The following is a 15611-nucleotide window of genomic DNA, read 5'->3' as shown; positions in this document are numbered from 1 at the left end:
ACCGTACTGGCCCTGCCTCCTCACAGTCCCAGCTCCAACACCGTACTGGCCCTGCCTCCTCACAGTCCCAGGTCCAACACCGTACTGGCCCTGCCTCCCCACAGTCCCAGCTCCAACACCGTACTGGCCCTGTCTCCCCACAGTCCCAGCTCCAACACCGTACTGGCCCTGCCTCCCCACAGTCCCAGGTCCAACACCGTACTGGCCCTGCCTCCCCACAGTCCCAGCTCCAACACCGTACTGGCCCTGTCTCCCCACAGTCCCAGCTCCAACACCGTACTGGCCCTGTCTCCCCACAGTCCCAGCTCCAACACCGTACTGGCCCTGCCTCCTCACAGTCCCAGCTCCAACACCGTACTGGCCCTGTCTCCCCACAGTCCCAGCTCCAACACCGTACTGGCCCTGCCTCCTCACAGTCCCAGGTCCAACACCGTACTGGCCCTGCCTCCCCACAGTCCCAGCTCCAACACCGTACTGGCCCTGTCTCCCAACAGTCCCAGGTCCAACACCGTACTGGCCCTGCCTCCTCACAGTCCCAGCTCCAACACCGTACTGGCCCTGCCTCCTCACAGTCCCAGGTCCAACACCGTACTGGCTCTGCCTCCCCACAGTCCCAGCTCCAACACCGTACTGGCCCTGCCTCCTCACAGTCCCAGCTCCAACACCGTACTGGCCCTGTCTCCCCACAGTCCCAGCTCCAACACCGTACTGGCCCTGTCTCCCCACAGTCCCAGCTCCAACACTGTACTGGCCCTGTCTCCCCACAGTCCCAGGTTCAACACCGTACTGGCCCTGCCTCCCCACAGTCCCAGCTCCAACACCGTACTGGCCCTGCCTCCTCACAGTCCCAGCTCCAACACCGTACTGGCCCTGCCTCCCCGCAGTCCCAGCTCCAACACCTGCAACATGTTCACCATGTCCTCATAGTGATCGTACACACCTGGGGAGGAGAGAATGGATGGGTGGGTGGATGAATTAATAAATGAAAGGAATAGGAGAGTGTGGGCACATAATAATGGGTTGTGAGAGAATGGCTTATTAGCATGTTTGGGGTTAATTTTATTTTTATTTTGTCCTTTCAGGAAAGGGAATTGCCATGAACTTAATTTTAAATCGCACATTGAATAAATTGAAGTAGAATGGAGAAGTAGTTGTGAACTTGTGGGTATTGATGAGTTAGTAGTGTGGACAGTGCACCTGCGTGGTGCAACATGGACTACTCGGTGTGCTTAGTTGCAGGGAAGCTGTGTAGGCCAGCTGCCTCTTCTATGAAGTGTCTTTCCCACAGTCCTACGGAGAGGAGCATGCTTACTTCCTTGTAATGTTTTTTTTATAAGGATATGCACACAAAAAATCCTCAAATATGCAAACAATGCACTGTGGAGTCCCAAAATATTAAGTCAAGACTAAACCCTACACACAAACAGTCATGTGCTGTAAACCATTGATCCATAGTCCATTGAACATTTCTTGGCTCTCCTCATCACAGCAATGTCATTAGCTCACATCTCAGAGTCATTGAGGTTGCATCTCAGAGTCATTGAGGTTGCATCTCAAATTGCACCCTATTCCCTATATAGTGCACTACTTTTGATCAGAGGCCTTTGTCAAAAAAAAGGTGCTATCTAGAACCTAAAATGGTTATTTGGCTGTCCCCATCGGAGAACCATTTGAAGAACCCTTTTTGGTTCTCAAAAGTGTTCTACCTGGAATCTAAAAGGGTTCTCCCTGGAACCAAAAAGGAATATCTTATGGTGACAGCCAAAGAACCATTTTGGAACCCTTTTTTCTAAGAGTGTATAGTGCACTAATTAAGGAATAGGGTGCCATTTGGGACACAAAAGGAGAGTCTGTTATAGAGTTCAGAAGGTCAGTCTCCCATCACTTACACTTCTCATTCATTCTATTCAGCTCCCCTTACCTCACCTTCTCTCATCTCACCAACTCACACACACACCATTCAGCTCACCTCACTGCTGTCAATTTAGGACAGGCCAGAACTAGCATTGCACCACCACAGTAATAAACTACACTGTATATGATATAACGAGACATTCCCGACCCTTTCCATAGAGGCTGTTATTTGATAGAGGGGAGCTCTGTTCTCTAGAAAATAAACAAGGTAATGACTCAGGGTTTTGTCACTCATGGTGAAAGACACCTATCTGATCATGGTGGAGTTCAAAAACAAATTGCGGTGTGGACACCTGGGGTGGCACAAGTCTATGGAATGACAGTATCATGGTGTTATGGGTAAATTCCCCAATGAGCGTGTATGTGTGTGTGCATTTGTTTGCCTGTGTGTATGCCTGCATGCCGTGTCTGTCATCAGTGTTATCAGGCAAACCTAGGGAGGACACTGAGATATGAGTGAATCTGTAAGTGTGTGTCAAGACAAGTAGTCCTCCTCTGAACTTAGAGGGAATTATCCTATATCTATACACACACAGTTTATAACCAGCCATTCATATCAATGAAAAAAACGAGACATGTGTGCAGCAGTGAAAACAAGTCAGTCCCTTCTGATTCATAGCCAAAACATCCGAGTGAAACTGAGAATCAATTAAATCAATGAAACTGTCTACCTCCTCCCACCACCAAAAACTCAGGTATGTGATTACAGGTCGTTGCGGTATTCTATTCCAGAAGATATTAATAGAGGTTAAATGTTCATTTTATTTATTTATTTATTCTTCCTTTTGTTGCCTTATCTGTGTACATGTATGTGTTTTTTTTTTTTTTTTGTTTGGCTGTTTTGAGATCAGATTTTTTTTCACCCTCTCTCCCCACCCACCTCGCTCTCTCTCATTTGTTTAATGTCAGGAACAAAGGCTGAATGAACATGTGTGGACTGGAACTCCCTAGGTAGACCTTTTCTCTCTTTTTCTCTAAGCAGGCCACCACTTTTTCCCCTTAATTTACTTTTCTCACTCCCTCACTTCCTTGTGCCTTCTCTTTTTACTGTTCCCTCTCTTCTTCCTCTACCCCCCCTCCAAACCCATCATCTCTACATTTCCCTAACTCTTTACTCCTCTCTGTATTCTCTTTGCCCTCTCCCACTAATTGCCCCTCTCCCTCCTTCCTTTCCCCATCTCGTTCTCCCCCTCATTCAGTTCTCTCTCTCTTTTGTACAGAACAGAGAGGGAGGGCTGCCGGGAGTGCATTCAATAATTAACTAAAAGGAACCAAATGGAAACTAACAAAAACAAGGGAGTTACAAGCAGATGCTGGTGCCACGCCAACGGATTCCTCCTGCAACAATGACAGAGGAACTGTTTTGGAGACCATTACATTACCAGACGGTAAGAAAAGCCCCGGGCCAGAAAATTACAGACAAATAAATGAATTACTAAAGAACAAGAACAAAACTGTGGCCAGCACAAAAACATTGACTACTTTTCAAATTATAAATCAAAACTAAGAATCCAATTTGCGTAATCTAATTGATTTGCTGTTATCTATTGTCTAATCTAATTTGTGTATTTCATCCCCCAAATTAATGAACTAACCAACGAGGGATTAACATAAAAACGAATTTCGTAATGAAGTCAAAACATCAAACAAAGAAAATTAATTAGACTGCTTATCAATCTACCGTCAGTCAGGAATGTGTTTTTCTGACGGTAGGCTGTCTATAAGCCCTTTTTTTCTGACAGGCCCCCTTCTCCCCTCACCTGAAAAAGACAATAACTTAGCGAGGAGGAGGAGGAAGAGAGAAAGTAAGGAAGAGATGGAAAGCGTGAGAGGGAGCTTGAATTGAATAAGACAGAGTAGGCATATAAAGTGTATTCGGAAGTTTACAGCCTTATTCTAAAATTGATGAGGATTATTTTCTATTTAATCAATCTACACACAATACCCAATAATGACAAAGTGAAAAAAGTTTTTTATATATTTTAGCAAATGTATTAAATAAAAAAATGGATACCTTATTTACATAAGTATTCAGACCCTTTGATATCAGACTATAAATTGGGCTCAGGTCCATCCTGTTTCCATTGATCATCCTTGAGATGTTTCTACAACTTGATTGGAGTCCACCTGTGGTAAATTCAATTGATTGGACATGATTTGGAAAGGTACACACCTGTCTAAATTATTTCCCACAGTTGACAGTACATGTAAGAGCAAAAACCAAGCCTTGAGGTTGAAGGAATTGTCCGTAGAACTCCGAGACAGGATTGTGTCGAGGTACAGATCTGGGGAAGGGTACCAAAAATTGTATTCAACATTGAAGGTCCCCAAGAACACTGTGGCCTCTATCATTCTTAAATGGAAGAAGTTTGGAACCATCAAGACTATTCCTAGAGTTGGCCGCCCTGCCAAACTTAGCAATCGGGGGAGAAGGGCCTTGGTGAGGGAGGTGACCAAGAACCTGATGGTCACTCTGACTGAGCTCCAGAGTTATTCTGTGGAGATGGGCGAACCTTCCAGAAGGACAACCATCTCTGCAACACTCCACCAATCAGGCCTTTATGGTAGAGTGGCCAGACGGAAGCCTCTCCTCAGTAAAAGGCACATAACAGCCCGCTTGGAGTTTACCAAAAGGCACCTAAAGGACTCTCGGACCATGAAAAACAAGATTCTCTGGTCTGATGAAACCAAGATTGAACTCTTTGGCCTGAATTCCAAGCGTCACGTCTGGAGGAAACCTGGCACCATCCCTATGGTGAAGCAGGGTGGTGGTGGCAGCATGCTGTGGGGGATGTTTTTCAGCGGCAGGGACTGGGAGACTAGTCAGGATCGAGAGAAAGATTAACGGAGCAAAGTACAGTGAGATCCTTGATGAAAACCTGCTCCAGAGCACTCAGGACCTCAGACTGGGACGAAGGTTCACCTTCCAACATGAGCACGACCCTAAGCACACAGACAAGACAACGTAGGAGTCGCTTCGGGACAAGTCTCTGAATGTCCTTCAGTTGCCCAGCCAGAGCCTGGAGTTGAACCCAATCGAAAAACTCTGGAGAGACCTGAAAATGGCTCTGCAGCGACATTCCCCATCCAACCTGACAGAGCTTGAGAGGATCTGCTGAGAAGAATGGGAGAAACTCTCCAAATACAGGTGTGCCAAGCTTGCAGCGTCAAACCCCAAAAGACTCGACGCTGTAGTTGCTGCCAAAGGTGATTCAACCAAGTACTGAGTAAAGGTTCTGAATACTTATGTAAATCTGATATTTCGGTTTTCTATTTAATACATTTGCACACATTCCTAAACTTGTTTTTGCTTTGTCATTATGGGGTATTGTGTGTGTGTGTGTGTGTGTGTGTGTGTGTGTGTGTGTGTGTGTGTGTGTGTGTGTGTGTGTGTGTGTGTGTGTGTGTGTGTGTGTGTGTGTGTGTGTGTGTGTGTGTGTGTGTGTGTGTGTTGATTTTAATAAGACTCTAATGTCTCAATGTGGAAAAGTCAAAGGGGTCTGGATACTTTCCAAATGCACTGTATAAAGAGGAAGAGAGAGGTAACAGTGTCGAGTGTGAATCCTAGGTGTTGAGACCTAGCCAGTGCTTCTCCACTGCAGAATCTGAGACACACACACACCAAGACTGGTTACTTGTTACTCAATTATTTAGGATGACATCACCACCAACCGGTACATAAATAAGCTTTCGGTGATGGACCACAGAATCATCCTTTATCTGCTGCGACCACCAGCTCTCTCTCACACACACTGGTACGTGCACACACACTCTGAAACATGCATGCTCATGCTCACACACACTCACAGGTGGTCATGCTGGCACGCACACACACACATAAACGCACATAATCATAAATTATAATCAAATGTTGTCATGGACAACCAACCACATGGTTTAACCAATCTAAAGACCTCCAGCAGGTTTGCGAGTGTACCAATATAAATGAGCGTTTGGCAGATCCAGTGTGATTCTAAATGATGCCCCACACAAACCTAATTTAAATCTCAATCCATCTCCATTTATTATGAATTAACCGCTATTACCATGGTTACTACCCCAATAATGAATGATATCTCCATATTATAATTTCTTCAGCACCTTTAAAGTGTAGGGTGTTGGTTAGGATCAGACCTTAGCCTGGATGTCACCCTCCAGCGGTGTTCCCTCCAACCCGCCAATGCCCCCCTTGGCCTAGCTACAGTTTGTACAACTAATAATGTGATATAGCCAAAGATTGTTGGTGTCAATTATTGGATGTTACAGGTTCGGAGGCAGACAAAACGCTGCCATAGATTCTTCAACTAACCTGGTATTGGCGATACTCTCTTCATTCTCGATTCTGAAAAAAATATGTATCTTATAAATGTTGGTTGCAGGTGGTTCTACAAACACCAGAGAGAACTCAGACAGTAAATCCATGTTTTTGTACCGCATGAGGAGGTTCTTCATCTTGGCTGCAGCACATCTAGAATTTCCCAGCATCTTTGCTGGAACTAGTCGTTTCTATGCGACGTGGAAGTAGATGACAGAGCGTCACACAGTGCGACCGAAACAAAGAGCTACATACATGCGAGAGGCATATCTCATTCGATACATGGAATTACTATATTTCTGTGGTGTTTATAGAAGACAAACAAAAGCTCAAACAGAAAGTACCAGTGATGTGCTCAATACGGAAGTGCGATGAAGCTGATACTAAGCTACAGGACGGTTTTGCTAGCACAGACTGGAATATGTTCTGGGATTCATCCAATTCCACTACCACATCAGTCACCGGCTTCATTAATAAGTGCATTGATGATGTCATTACCACAGTGATCGTACGTACAGTACATATCCCAACCAGAAGCCATTGATTACAGGCAACATCCGAACTGACCTAAAGGCTAGAGCTGCTGTGTTCAAGGAGCGGGGCACTAATTCGGACACATAAGAAATCCCATCAAACAGGCAAAGTATCACAACAGGACTAAGATCGAGTCCAACTACAACGGCTCTGATGCTCGTCGGATGTGGCAGGGCTTTCTGAGAGCTGCCCAGTGACAAGAGCCTACCAGACGATCTAAACGCCTTCTATGCTTGCTTCGAGGCAAGCAACACTGAACCATGCGTGAGGACACCAGTTGTTCCGGGCGACTGTGTGATCTCGCACTCCATAGCTGACATGAGTAAGACCCTTTAAACAGGTTAACATTCACAAGGCCGCAGGGTCAGACGGATTACCAGGAATCGTACTCTGACCAGCTGGCAAGTGTTTTCACTGACATTTTCAACCTCTCCCTGACCCAGTCTGTAATACCTACATGTTTCAAGCAAACCACCATAGTCCCTGTGCCCAAGAGCTCCAAGGTAACCTGTCTAAATGACTATCGCCACATAGCACTCACATCTGTAGCCATGAAATGCTTTAAAAGGCTGATCATGTCTCATATCAACACCCACAAACCCTGGAACCACTGAAATTCACATACCGCCGCAACAGGTCCATAGATGATGCATTTCGTATTGTACGCCACACTGCCCTTTCCCACCTGGACAAAAGGAACACTTACGTGAGAATGCTGTTCATTGACTACAGCTCAGCGTTCAACACCATAGTGCCATTCAAGCTCATCACTCCGCTAAGGACCCTTGGACTGAACAACACCGTCTACAACTGAATCCTGGACTTCCTGGCGGGCCATCCCAGGTGGTGAGGGTAGGCAACAACACATCCGCCACGCCAACCTTCAACATGGGGGCACCTCAGGGATGCGTGTTTAATCCCCTCCTGTACTCCCTATTTACTCACAACGGCGTAGTCACGTACAACTCCAACGCATTCAAGTTTGCTAACAACATGAAGGTGGTACAGTAGGCCTGATCACTGATGACAATAAGACAGTCTATAGGGAGTGTGGTGCCAGGACAACAACCTCTCCCTCATTGTCAGCAAGACAAAGGAGCTTATCGTGGACTACAGGAAATGAAGGGCTGAACATTCACATTGACAGAGCTGTAGTGGAGCGAGAACTTCAAGTTCCCCCGGTGTCCACATCACTAAGAACCTATCATCGTCCAAACACACCAACACAGTTGTGAAGAGGGCACATCAATGCCTCTTCCCTCCTAGGCTGAAAAGATTTGGCTTGGGCCCTCAGATATTCAAAGTTATACAGCTGCACCATTGAGAGTACCTTGACTGGCTGCATCCCCTCTTGTTATGATAACTGCCTGGCATCCGACCGCAAGGCACTACAGAGGGTAGTGCGTACGGCCCAGTACATCTCTGGAGCTGAACTCCCTGCCATCCAAGACCTCTATACAAGGGGGTGTCAGAGGAAAGATCTACAAATAGTAAAGACACCAGCCACCTAAGTCATATACGGTTTTCTGTGCTACCGCCCGGCAAACGGTACCGGCACCCCAAGTCTGGGACCAAATGGCTCCTGAACAGCTTCTATCCCCAAACCATAAGACTGCTGAACAGTTAATGGAATGGCTACCCAGACTATTTACATTGACATTATTATAACTTTTTCTCTTTGCACCGACTCTTGCACTGGCTCTATGCACCATCACTAGACTCTACCCAAACACTCAAACAAACTACACTGTCACACACGCTCACTCTCACACACACACACACACACACACACACACACACACACACACACACACACACACACACACACACACACACACACACACACACACACACACACACACACACACACACACCGCATATTGACGCCACGCACACACACAGACTTTCACACACTTTAACACTGTTCACACACGCTGCTACTACACTGTTGATTATCTATTCTGATTGCGTAGTCACTTTCACCCCTACCTACATGTACATATTACCTCAACTACCTCATACTCCTGCACATTGACTTGGTACTGGTGCTCATTTTATATAGCCTCGTTATTGTTATTTTATTACTATTTTGTTTTTTGGGGGGCAAATATTTCTCTTATTTTTAACTCTGCATTGTTGGGAATAGGCTCGTAAGTAAAATCTACACCTGTTGTATTCTGTGAATGTGACCAAGAAAAATTGGATTGACATAAACCTGTAATTATGCAATTACTAAAATCTGTTTAATTAGCTTTCTTACGAACATCTTTTATTGAGAAAGCGCTCCTTTTCTTTGAACACAAAACCACAGTTCATTATCAGCCTATGGAGCAGATAAAAGAATGACGCCAACATCTGTTTGTCTATGCTGATGTGAATTGAAGGGCAAAAGTGAAAGTGAAAAGTAATTTGTTTGATTTTTACAGCAAATTAATTAGTTTCTTTCGCTCTCTCTCCACCACTTTCCTCTGGCTTGTATAACTGTGGCTTTTTCTCTTTGCTCAGACATGGCAAGGAAAGTTCTGGAAGTCTGTCTGTTCATCATTTGGATAGTTTGTTTCCAACCCAGAGCAGCACACTCAAGTCCAGGCACTTTCCCTTTTCCAGTAATGTCTAACATTCCACAGTGGCAATGGCAATGAAGACGCAAGCAAACAATCAACAATTGTTTCAAGGTTTGGGAAGTTATGTCTGTCTGTAGGCTATAAATGTAGCCCATGTCTTAAAACACATACAGTACCAGTCAAAAGTTTGGACATACCTTCTCATTCAAGGGTTTTTCTTTATTTTTACTATGTTCTATGTTGTAGAATAATAGTGAAGACATAAACTATGAAATAACAAATATGGAATAATGTAGTAACCAAAAAAGTGTAAAACAAATCAGAATATATTTTAGATTTCAAAGTAGCCACCCTTTGCCTTGATGACAGCACTCCATCACTCTCCTTCGTGGTCAAATAGACCGTATACAGCCTGGAAGTGTGTTGAGTCATTGTCCTGTTGAAAAACAAATGATAGTCCCACTAAGTGCAAACAAGATGGGATGGAGTATCGCTACAGAATGCTGTGGTAGCCATGCTGGTTAAGTGTGCCTTGAATTCTAAATAAATCACCACACCTCCTCCATGCTTCATGGTGGGAACCACACATGCGGAGATCATCCGTTCACCTACTCTGTGTCTCAAAAGACACGGCGGTTGGAACCAAAAATCTCAAATTTGGACTCATCAAACCAGAGGACAGATTTCCACCGGTCTAATGTCCATTGCTCGTGTTTCTTGTCCCAAGCAAGTCTCTTCTTATTGGCGTCCTTTTAGCAGTGTTTTTTTTGCAGCAAACCAACCGTGAAGGCCTGATTTCACGCAGTCTCCTCTGAATAGCTGATATTGAGATGTCTGTTACTTGAACTCTGTGAAGCATTTATTTGGGCTGCAATCTCAGGTGCAGTTAACTCTAATGAACGTATCCTCTGCAGCAGAGGTAACTCTGGGTCTTCCTTTCCTGTGGAGGTCCTCATGAGAGCTAGTTTCATCATAGCGCTTGATGGTTTTTGCAACTGCTCTTGAAAAACCTTTCAAAGTTTGAACTCAACTTTAAATTTTCCAGATTGACTGACCTTCATGTCTTAAAGTAATGATGGACTGTCATTTCTCTTTGCTTATTTGAGCTGTTCTTGCCATAATATGGATCTGGTCTTTTACCAAATAGGATTATCTTCTGTATACCACCCCTACCTTGTCACAACACAGCTGATTGGCTCAAATGCATTAAGAAGGAAAGAAATTCCACAAATGTACTTTTAACAAGGCACACTTGTTAATTAAAATGCATTCCAGGTGACTACCTCATGAAGAGTGTGCAAAGCTGTCATCAAGGCAAATGGTGGCTACTTCGAAGAATCTCAAATATAAAATATATTTTGATTTGTTTAACACTTTTTTTAGTTACTACATGATTCCATATGTGTTATTTCATAGTTCTGATGTCTTCACTATTATTCTACAATGTAGAAAAATAGTAAAAATAAAGAAAAACCCTTGAATGAGTAGGTGTGTCCAAACTTTTGACTTGTACTATACATTCATATTCTGTGTTCTTATGCATTTCTATTGCACATATCTGCAGAACAACTAGCTAACTAATTTCGAAGCATACAGGCTACAGTCAACTTTATTGAAGTAGATGAATAAAATGAAATCCATAGCCTACGATAAATTCCCAATGGGTCTCCCAAGTCCGAACACAGCTGGAGCTGCAGTTCCGGTCCCAGTCGTGCGGGGTCGCTAACGGCCTTTTCTGCTTCATCTCACTTAAGTTGCCCCATGTGCCCATGTCTACATCTGCCTGCTGAGAAACCCAAGCACTGTTTTATAGTGCTGTTTCAGCCCGACCTCCCAAACCTCGTCCTTCTGTATTTTCTTAACTCTCTTTTTCCCCCCACTGGCCTCGATTTCCTTGTTCTTACCACTGTTTAACGCCAGACAGCAAGGAAAACACGGGTACATAGATTTGACTTGTATCCGTCAATATGGAGACGACATAGTAACCATAGCTTGTCGTCAAACAGGAAATTGATAAATGGATGTAGGCTTCAAATATAGGTGTAAAATCGATAGATCTGGAGATGATCTAAGAAGGAGAGAAGTGGTTGAGGGGCATGGAGATGGAGGATGATAGTGATAACAGCAGATCTGCCTGCCTGTTGACAACCATGGCAGAGCAATCAGCCTGGACATGACAGCCTGTAGAACCCAGCCAATTATTTACCTCTGTCTAATCAATAGAGCACTCCCCGAGATAGCCATCAGCAGCACAATCACTATACCACACACACACAAACACTCTGGAGCACGCTCACATCTATATCAGAACCGACCGCAGGCACGTATTGTTACTTGAAGATAAACTACCGCTACAATTTATAGATCCAGAATCTCCTCGCACGTCTAGGATGGTTTAGTGTCACCTGACTTAGCCTCACAGGCACACATATGACAAGATATCATCCAAACGTACTGCTGCTTACACTCAGCCTCATGACATGTATGACACAATATCATATGCATGACCACACAGACACACACACACACACACACACACACACACACACACACACACACACACACACACACACACACACACACACACACACACACAACATGAACACCCTAATGATGATGAGCCCACCCTGTGTGGCGGAAGATGGTTTGTGTGTGAGAGAGAACCCACAGCCCGCAGGTGGGATGAGTTGTAACATGAGAGGTCTTAACCCGCCATTGGGGACCATCCAGCGGTGCCTGGGGACCTCCCACCTGATCACGGTCAGCAATGTTCATAATGAGCGCCGACGCACATTTGAACACCAGGTGATTCATAAAGGGTCAGGCCGCGCCATGCTTAAACGAGTCCCCAGGGAAACACAGATGGAAACCCGAGAGTGCTCGCTCAGTCAGCGGGAACTAAAGATCAGGCGATTGACATCCTTTAGAGCCCTATAGGGGGTTAAACTTTGACCACCAGTGTACCTTCATGCCCACCTTTACCGCACACTCTGCCCTATACACTCCTGTCCATGTGTCTGTCTCCCGCTGCCTCCAGCCCTGTTCTTCCCTTACAAGGTGTTATTCTTTGGGGAGATGGAGAGCTCACTCTTCACATTTAGAAGGCTGTTAAGTATACTGTTCTTGGCTGTAACTGGGGTTAAATGGAGCTATAGCTGAGGGCCACAATTGGTAGAATGTAAATCTGAACGTCAGAATGACGTCTATTACTGGTAATGTCAACTGGGCCTTTAGCTGTAGTACCCCTCAGTGTCCTTTTCCTTTCTTTCTTTCTTTTTCTCTCTTCTTGCGCTCTCTCTATTTCTCTCTCCATTTCTCCCTCCCTCTCTCTTCTTGCGCTCTCTCTATTTCTCTCTCCATTTCTCCCTCCCTCTCTCTTGCGCTATCTCTATTTCTCTCTCCATTTCTCCCTCCCTCTCTCTTCTTGCGCTATCTCTATTTCTCTCTCCATTTCTCCCTCCCTCTCTCTTCTTGTGCTCTCTCTATTTCTCTCTCCATTTCTCCCTCCCTCTCTCTCCCTCTCTGTAGAGCACACAACCATTCTCTCCAGCTTCCCGCTGTCATCTTTCTCCAGTGAATCTGTTTCTCCACTCCTCCCTACAGTCTAGCCCCATCTCTCATCACCTCGTCCACCACCTCCCTCCATTCCTTTGTCCCTCCGTCACTCCATCTCAGTGCACCTGAAGTCTAGTTCTCTCTGACCTCCCAAGCTACAGGGACCCTCCACTACTCCCTCCATTTCTCTCAATCCATCTTTTTTCTCTCTCTCTTTCTTGGTGGCAAATCCAATGTCATAATCCAGCGTAGCCGCATGCCATCGACACGAGACATAAAGCAGGTAAAAGACCTTCGCCATAAAACTTAATTGAGTTTCCCTATGAATACATAAAAAAATCCCTACACCACCATCCCTCTCTCTCTCCCTCTGCTCCCCTCTCCACTCCTCCCTCCATCCCTTACTCCTGAGGCTCATAGGCGGCTTTTTGGAGTGTGTAACAGTGTGTGTGGGTGTTTGTCCATCTGTCTGTCTGTCAGCAGCTGCCCATATAGAAACAACTGGGTCTAGTTTTACACATCTATCTGGACAGAGTCAACGATTCAATCCCCCCTAGTGGCTGATGTGTAGTGGGCCCGCCTCCCAGGTTGTCTTCAATCAGCCAAACCTGAAAACCAGGAGCTCTGGTATTTCTGCTCTGACTTGCCAAAGAGCTGGTCCAAGAGAGGGGAGAGAAGGGGGACAGGGAGAGCTTGTTTAGTGGTGCTGAAATCAGACACATCTGCTGTACGTCTCAAATGTTTCCTGCAGGCCTGTACAAGAGGACAGAGTTAACCGTGTGTGTGTGTGTGTGTGTGTGTGTGTGTGTGTGTGTGTGTGTGTGTGTGTGTGTGTGTGTGTGTGTGTGTGTGTGTGTGTGTGTTGGGAGAGGGGAGTGGGGTACGAGTGTTTTTCTTTTGTTTTTATATCAGTGTTCATAAGCCACACTTCCCAAAAAGGGGCATTAATTGTGTCCAATGAGTCAGCCACTATTGCAACAGCCAGAAAGCTCCTAGCACATAGCGTTGACAGCTGTCTTCATAGAAATAAAATATAACTCTCAACCTCACCCCCAAAAAAGTATCACTCAGGCGTGACTCAGATCTCGCAGGGAACAGACGTTATAACATAAAATAAGCACGTCCGCCCTACCTTCTCACCCCCTCACCTCTCCTCTACCCATTTTCTCCTCCCTCCTTCCCTCTCTCTGCCAGCCGCCCAGCTGGTACTGTCATGTCAGATAGGCTGGAACAGACAGAGAGAGAAGAGGCTGGGAGCAGACAGAGGAGTAGTCCAATAGTCATTCCATGTCATTTCAGCAAGCCATGACACCCACCAGATTGTTCTGAAATAGTTTATGTAGTTAGAAAAAGGTAAGATTAGCATTCCTGAAACATTATTTGTTGAAATGTAATTTTATCTCAGAAAAATCTAGATAAATGATTCCACCCAAATTGTCAATTTAAATGTGTAGGATTCAGATGATATTTGATAAAAAGTAATACCCAACATCTGATTTGTACCAAACCAAATGCCAACCACAGACCCCTCATACCAATCCAACCACAACAATCAGTATATAGTATCAGTTATTTATGCTTGACAAGTAGTATGAAGCTGTGGCTTGGAGTATAGCTTCTCCATACTATGTAATGTATTCCCTGTGAATGTAGAGATGTTTTTTCCCCCTGTAAAGATACATTTGTCACTGAAGTCACTTGCTTTATTACCATAAAGTTATGTAAAAGTATCCGGTTTTGACCACTAGATGCCTCTGTTGCAACAATACCGCCACACTGTTTTACCCATTTTGCTGGTCTCTTGTGTGTATTAAATATATCACAACATTTCCTTTGCAACTTTGGGTAGAAAACCAATAGATTTAGCTCATGATTCAAATACATTGTGTGGTCATCATCAACACAATTCAAGCCAGTCCTCCATAAAAGCAATTCAGTTTGTCATTCTTTCACGCTTAATGTGTCCAGGAAACGGCCCCCTTGTGTGTGGTTTATTTCCTTATAAAAAGGTCTGTATCAGTTACTGTTAGAGCAATCGGAAACCGTGCTTCAAGTTTTGTTTTGATCACGTGGACTTGGATATGTTCCGGGTTGCCTCTGAGAATAAGATTGACGTATGCACAGACACGGTCACTGAGTTCATCAGTAAGTGTATAGGGGATGTTGTTCTCACTGTGACTATTAAAACCTACCCAAACCAAAAACCGTGGATAGATGGCAGCATTCGCGCAAAACTGAAAGCACGAACCACCACATTTAACCACGGGAAGGTGACTAGGAATAGGTTTGAATACAAAAAGTGTAGTTATTCCCTCCGTAAGGCAATCAAACAGGCAAAATGTCAGTACAGAGACAAAGTGGAGAAGCAATTCAACGGCTCAGACACGAGACGTATGTGGCAGGGTCTGCAGGCAATCACGGACTACAAAAGGAAAACCAGCCACGTCGCGGACACCGACATCTTGCCCCCGGACAAGCTAAACACCTTCTTCACCTCCTTTGAGGATAACACAGTGCCATGGAAGGACTGTGGGCTCTCGTTCTCTGTGGCCGACGTGAGTAACACATTTGGGCGTGTTAACCCTCGCAAGGCTGCTGCCCAGATGACATCCCTAGCCACGTCCACAGAGCATGCGCAGACCAGCTGGCTGTAGTGTTTACGGACATATTCAATCTCTCCCAGTCTACTGTCCCAAGATGTCCACCATTATTCCTGTACCCAAGAAAGC

Source organism: Salmo salar, chromosome 18 (genome assembly GCF_965601325.2).
Source record: "Salmo salar chromosome 18, fSalSal1, whole genome shotgun sequence".
Lineage (NCBI taxonomy): Eukaryota > Metazoa > Chordata > Actinopteri > Salmoniformes > Salmonidae > Salmo > Salmo salar.
The sequence above is the reverse complement of the archived record's forward strand: the minus strand, read 5'-3'. Positions refer to the sequence as shown.